This window comes from Pan troglodytes, chromosome 20 (assembly GCF_028858775.2).
Source record: "Pan troglodytes isolate AG18354 chromosome 20, NHGRI_mPanTro3-v2.0_pri, whole genome shotgun sequence".
Classification (NCBI taxonomy): Eukaryota; Metazoa; Chordata; class Mammalia; order Primates; family Hominidae; genus Pan; species Pan troglodytes.
The window spans coordinates 61,532,839-61,539,332 of NC_072418.2; the positions used below are offsets into that span (position 1 = coordinate 61,532,839).

The window sequence follows — 6,494 nt, forward strand, 5'->3', positions numbered from 1 at the left end:
TGCAGAGATGGGGGGCTGGAACTAATTCTGTATACTGAGGGACGACGACTGTATATGTTTTTACAATTACGCTGTAGGATACGTACTGTTGCATAGCCTTGAAAATAATAATTTTTAATTGAGTGTAATAATAATAATATTGATAAAAGTAGCAGCTGGCTAGGTGTGGTGGCTCACACTGGTAATTGCAACACTTTGGGAGGCTGAGGCAGGAGGATGGCTTGAGGCCAAGAGTTTGCGATAGGCCTTGGAAACAAAGGGGGAGTCACCATCCCTACAGAAAAATACATGAATTAGGCTGGTGTGGTGGCATGTTCCTGTAGTCCCAGCTACTTGGGAGGCTGAGGTGGGAGGATCACTTGAGCCCAGGGAGGCTGAGACTGCAGTGAGTCATGATCAGGCCTCTGCACTCCAGCCTGGGTGACAGAGTGAGACCCTGTCTCAAAACAACAAAAAAGTAGCAGCTAACATCAACTGACCTTTTACCAGGTGCCTATTGATACCATAGTTTAATTTCTTATAACTGTTTCTTATTTCACTTACCAACTCTGTCTTCAGTTACTCCCAGATTTTTACTGTGTGTGTACAGATGACCTTTTGTTTAGATTGAATTGTCTCCCCAGAAGTAAGATTACTGTGAGTCATGGTGAGTGGACATTCTCATTACCCTTGATGTAAATCGACAGGGTTTTGGGTGCCTCCCAGCTATAATCTTAGCACTTTGGGAGGCTAAGAGAGGAGGATTGCTTGAGGCCAAGAGTTGGAGGAGGCAGTATGGCAGTATGGTGAGACCCTGTCTCCATTATTTTAAAAAATTGACAGGCTTTACCCTGGAAGGCTTATACACAATTTAAACACCCCTCATAGTATAAGAAAGTGCCCATTTCACTGCACCTTTGCCAGCACAGGGTATTATAATTTAGTAAGTCATTTTTTGTTTGATTATTTTACATAGACAAAAGAACTGATGTTACTTTACTTGTCACATTTCAACATCTTTCCTCAGCTTATTGGCTCTATTTCTTTTCTGTCTGTAAACGATTGTTGCTGTTTCGGTCTTTGAGACAGGGTCTTGCTCTGTCACCAGGCTGGACTGTAGTGGCATAATCATGCCTCACTGCAGCCTTGACCTCCCAGGCTCAAACGTCCGCATTCCGAGTAGCTGGGACTACAAGTGTGCACCACCACTCCCAGCTAACTTTTTTCTTCTTTTGGATAGAGACCGGGTCTCACTGTGTTGTCCAGACCGGTCTCTAGCTCCTGGCCTTAAGCAATCCTCCTGCATTAGCTTCTGAAATTACTGGAATTTCAGGCATGAGCCACCATGCCTGGCCTGGGCTAGTCCTATATTCTCTAGAGTTCTCTTTACTTTGTGCTAGCCAATCTCTCATTATGCTGTTCACCTGTTATAATGAATAATTCTCTGTATTAAATTTTACCACTTTAAACTTTTGAGTGGTTTATGCTTCCTGATTGGACTCTGACTAATATGTTAGGAAGGGTCCCAGGAGATAAACCCACACAGATGGGATTTGGCCATAGGTTTGGTTTCCCAGGGGGCAGTGCTGAGCTCTTTGCCAGTGGGAAATGGGATGCTGGTGATTTCCAGTAGGTGACCTCACAGTGACTCAAGCTACCACTTACTGTTGATTGTGATGAAATGCCAGCTGAGGCACATTGCCTAGGGAGCTAAGTGGTTGCTGCCCTTGACCACTGTGAAGACTGGTGTGGGAAGGGTAGTTTTGGATGCACTTGAGCAGGGGTCCCCAATCCCTGAGCCATGGAGCCGCAAGGAGCCAAACAGCAGGAGGTGAGCGGTGTCGAGTGAGGGAGTGAGGGAAGCTTCGTCTGTATTTACAGCCACTCCCCTTTGCTCACATTCCCGCCTGACCTCCACCTTCTCAGATGAGCAGCAGCATTAGATTCTTATAGGAGAACGCACCCTGTTGTGAACCGTGCATGTGAGGGATCTAGGTTGCGCTGTTCTTATGAGAATCTAATACCTATTGATCTGTCACTTTCTCCCATCACGCTCAGGTGGGACCATCCAGTTGCAGGAAAACAAGCTTAACACGCTCACTGATTCTACATTATGGTGAGTTCTATAATTATTTTATAATATATTACAGTGTAATAATGGAAATAAAGTGCCTAATAAATGCAAATGTGCTTACATCTTTTGGCCCAGCTCCTACCTCCCGGCAGCCTCTCCAGGCCCAGAACTTTCTCCAGTCAGCCTCTACAGCCCAAGCTCATGACTCACAATGGCCTTTTTAGGCCCATACCCTATGTCACTGCAGTCTCCGCAGATGAGGCTACTGCCTCACAACAGCCTCCACAGGCACAGCTCCATCGTTACAATGGCCTCCTTAGACCCAGCTCCTGCCTCCCAGCCTTCTCTCCAGGCCCTGAACTTTCTGAAGTCGACCTCACCAGGCCCAGCTCATGCTTCTTTGCAGCCTCTCCAGGCCCAGCTCCTGCATCTTGGTGGCCCCTCCAGGCCCAGCCTCTGCCTCCCGTCGGCCTCTACAGTCCCAACATCTGCCTCACAGCAGATTCTTCACGCCCAGCATCTGCCTCACTGTGGACCCCCCAAGCCAAGCTCCCAACCTTTCAGCAGCTTCTACACACGCAGCTCCCGCCTGCCAGTGGCCTCTTCAGGCCCATGGGAGTCATTCCTCACAACGGCCTTTCCAGGCCCAGTTTTTCCCTTCCGGCGGCCTCTCCGGGCCCAGAACCTCCTCAAGTCGGCCTCTCCAGACCCACTTGCACCCTCCGGGCATCCTCTCTGGGCCCAGCTCTTCTTCCTGGTTGCGTCTCCAGGCCCGACTCCTGCCTCTCAACAACCTCTTTGGACTCAGTGCCTACCCATCTCCTGGTGGCCTTGGTCGGCCCACAGCTTCCTCAAGCCAAGCTCCCCAGGCCCAGGTCAGGCCTCACAGTGGCCTCTCCAGGATGAGCTCCTGCCCTCCGATGGCATCTCCAGGCCCCAAATGGTCTCCGGTCGGTGGGCTCCTCCACGCCAAGCTTGGGCCTCCCGGCGACCGCCGCAGGCCCAAGTTGTCCTGAAGTCGGCCTCTCCCGGCCCTGCCTCCCAGCAAGTAAGCAAGCTCTTTTGGCTCAACTCCTGCCCAGCTCCCAACCGCCTTTGTAGGCCCTGAACTTTCTCCAGCCAAGCTCTGAGGGCCCACTTCCTGCCTCCTGGTGGCCTGTACAGGCCTAGCACTGGTTGGAGAACAGCTTCTGCAGGCCCCGCCCTTGCCTCCCAGGGGCCTCTCCAGGCCCAGCTCTTGCCCCCATGGCGGCCTCCCGGGGCCAAGTCCCTGCCTGCCTCCCAGCAGCCCGCGTGCAGCCCAGCTCCTCCCTCACGGTGGCCTGTTGATGCCCAACTCATGACTCTGGCACCCTGCCCAGAGGCGTGAGTCCCTGCCTCACACTGGCTCCTCCCACGCTGAGAGAGGTCAGTGTGAGCCCGTTGCCTCACACCGGCCCCTCCCACGCGGACAGAGGTCAGCGTGAGCCCCTTGCCTCACACCGGCCCCTCCCATGCTGAGAGAGGTCAGCGTGAGCCCCTGCCTCAACAGGCCACCGTGAGGGAGGAGCAGGGTCGCACGTGGGCTGCTGGGAGGTAGGCAGGGACTTGGGCCTCGGAGGTCGCGGTGGGGCAAGAGCTGGGCCTGGAGACTCCCCTGGGAGGCAACAGCGGGGTCTGCAGACGCCCTTCTCCAGCCGGAGCTGGGACTGTTCAGTCACTGGGAGAAGGGATGTGGGTCTGAAGAGCTTGGTTGCAGAAACTTCGGGGTCTACAAACGCAGGCGGGAGCTGAGCCAAAAGAGCTTGTTTGCTGGGAGGCGGGAGATGCAGCCAGATGGAACAGCTGGGCCATGCAGGAGGTGGAGGCCAGGCCTCCTCAAGTTGGCCTCTCAGACCCACTTGCAGCCTCCCGGCGTCCTCTCCGGGCCCAGCTCTTCCTCCCGGCTGCATCTCCAGGCCGGACTCTGGGCCGACTCCAGGTCCCAACAACGTCTCAGGCCTCACGGTGGCCTCTCCAGGCTCAGCTCCTGCCCTCCGATGGCATCTGCAGGCCCCAAACGGCCTCCGGTCGGTGGGCTCCTCTAGGCCCAGCTTGGACCTCCCGGCGGCCTCTGCAGGCCCAAGTCGTCCTCAAGTCGGCCTGGAAGTGGGCCTGGAAGAGCAGCAAGTCGGCCTCCCCGGGCCTAGCTCCGTCCTCTCGGCGGCCTCTCCAGGTGCAAAACTTCCTCGAGTCAGCCTCTCCAGGCCCAGCTCCTCCTGCCTCCCAGGGGCCTCTTTTGGCCCAGCCCAGCTCATGGCTCTCGGCGGCCTTCCCAGGCCCCGCTTTTGACTTTTGGCAGCCTCTTCAGGCGCAGAACTTGATCTCCAGTCGGCCTTTGCAGGCCCGGCCTCCTGCCTCTCGAAGGCCTGCACGGGCCCGGCCTCGGCCTCGGCCTCACAGCGGACTCTCCAGGCCCAGCTAGCTCTCGCCTCACTGCGGCCTCCCCAGTCCAAAGCTCCTGCCTTTCGGCCACTTCGGCAGGTCCAGCTACTGCCTGCCAGTGGCCTCTTTAGGCCCAGCTCATTCCTCACAACGGCCTTTCCAGGCCCCGTTTTTCCCTTCCGGCAGCCTCTTGGCCTCTAATTTGTTTATCTTTTGTGTATAAATCCCAAAATATTGAATTTTGGAATATTTCCACCATTATATATTTTGGTAGGTAATTTATTTGGAGTGAGTTTCTGCACCATGCCCGAATTTTTTATTTTATTTTCCTTATTATTTGGTGTTAAACAGGTTTAATGACGGTCATGGCAACTTTTTGGCACAATGAAAAATATCGCCCATGATCAACGTGTTCTGTTCTGGGGAAGGGGGCAAAGGCAGGGTGAATCACTTTCTTAAAAAGTATAGCTCAAGTTGGGAGTGCAGAGGGAATGGGGAGAAAACCCTCCCGCTGCCTGTGTCGAAGTGCAGGAGCCCCCACCCCCATACTCACCTGAGTCCAGCCCCTCTGGGGAAAGAAGGGGTGCATGAACTCCCCCTAGTCCACAGGCGCCTCCCTGTGGCCCAAGGCCCTCTTCACACTCCATCTTGTAGCCCCAGCAGGAGCTATTTTCCGAAAAGTGAAAAGCTCTGAAGGTCCCACAATTCATGATATGTACAGGGGCTTGGAGGAGGGAAACTGCCCAGCTTTCCCCCGGCACAGCTGCAGGGGTAGGGGGTATAGATAAGAGGAGCAGGCCTTGGCCAGGCGTGGTGGCTCACGCCTGTAATCTCAGCACTTTGGGAGGGGGAGGCAGGCAGATCACGATGTCAGGAGATCGAAATCAGCCTGGCCAAGATGAAGCCCCGTCTGTACTAAAAATACAAAAATTAGCCAGACGTGGTAGCGTGCACCTGTAATCCTAGCTACCCGGAAGGCTGAGGCAGGAGAATGGCGTGAACCCGGCGGGAAGAGGTTGCAGTGAGCCAAGATCGCACCACTGCACTCCAGCCTGGGCGACAGAGCAAGAGTCGGTCTCAAAAAAAAAAAAAAAAAAAAAAAAAAAAAAAAAAAAAAAGAGGCAGGCCTTACTCCGTCCCAAACTGAAAGGATTAAATGGCTTTACCTGGGAGAAGATAACCATCCTGCCCTCCATTGCTACCCCCACATACTTTCCATGTTCTCAGGGGGTACTGTGAGTCCTGGGATCTTTGGGGTTGCCCACCTGCCTGTGGTAGTTATGGAGACCCCCAGGTGTTGAGGCAGGGCTGGGGTGTCCCCTTCCAACCAGGCTGTCAAGGCCCCAACTCTGGGGCAGAGGCAGTGGCAGGGCAGCCAGGGTTGCGCCAGAGCCTGAGCAGGTTGAGGTGGGGTCAGGCAGGGCTGGGAGTCAGGGCAGGGGCAGCAGCAGTGGACCCGCTATGCACACATCATCTTCTCCAAGGTTTGTGTGCAGAACATTCTGCCCATGCTGCCCCAGCAGCTTCAGTTGGCACCTGCCCCAGTCCAGCCTCTGGGAACCATGCAGCAGCTCCCAGCGGCCCTGCACCCACCACTAGCATCCGTTTCACCTGCAGTTGAAGATCCGTGAGGTGCCCAGAAGATCATGCAGTCATCAGTCCCACGGAGCAGCCCGCGAGGCTGAGGCTCCTCCCGCTGGACCGCCCCCCAACTGACACCACTGCTGCCCCTGCCCCTACTCTCAGCCTCACGTGACTCTCGGGCAGAGGCAGTGGTGGGGCAGCCAGGGCAGCGTCAAGAGTCTGAGCCAGGTGAGGTGCGGTCAGGACCCCCACAGGGCTGGGAGTCAGGGCAGAGGCAGAACAAACCTTGGAGGGGAAGATGTGTGCATAGTGGGCCTGGAGAGCGGCTGTGGCCTAGTGGACAGGAAGAAGCAGTGGGCCTGGAAGAGCTGCTTGATCAGGGCCGGCACTGGTCCAGGGCACGTGCAGTGAAGAGGACAGCGCCTTCTCGGTCTCCGGTTCCCTGAGCCTGTCC

At 55.3% G+C, this 6,494-nt stretch overlaps 1 pseudogene; it reads left to right on the forward strand.

Moving 5' to 3' along the window:
- Positions 1-1,722: 1,722 nt before the first annotated feature.
- On the forward strand, positions 1,723-3,251 carry LOC129138073 (uncharacterized; annotated as a pseudogene).
- Positions 3,252-6,494: the final 3,243 nt, after the last annotated feature.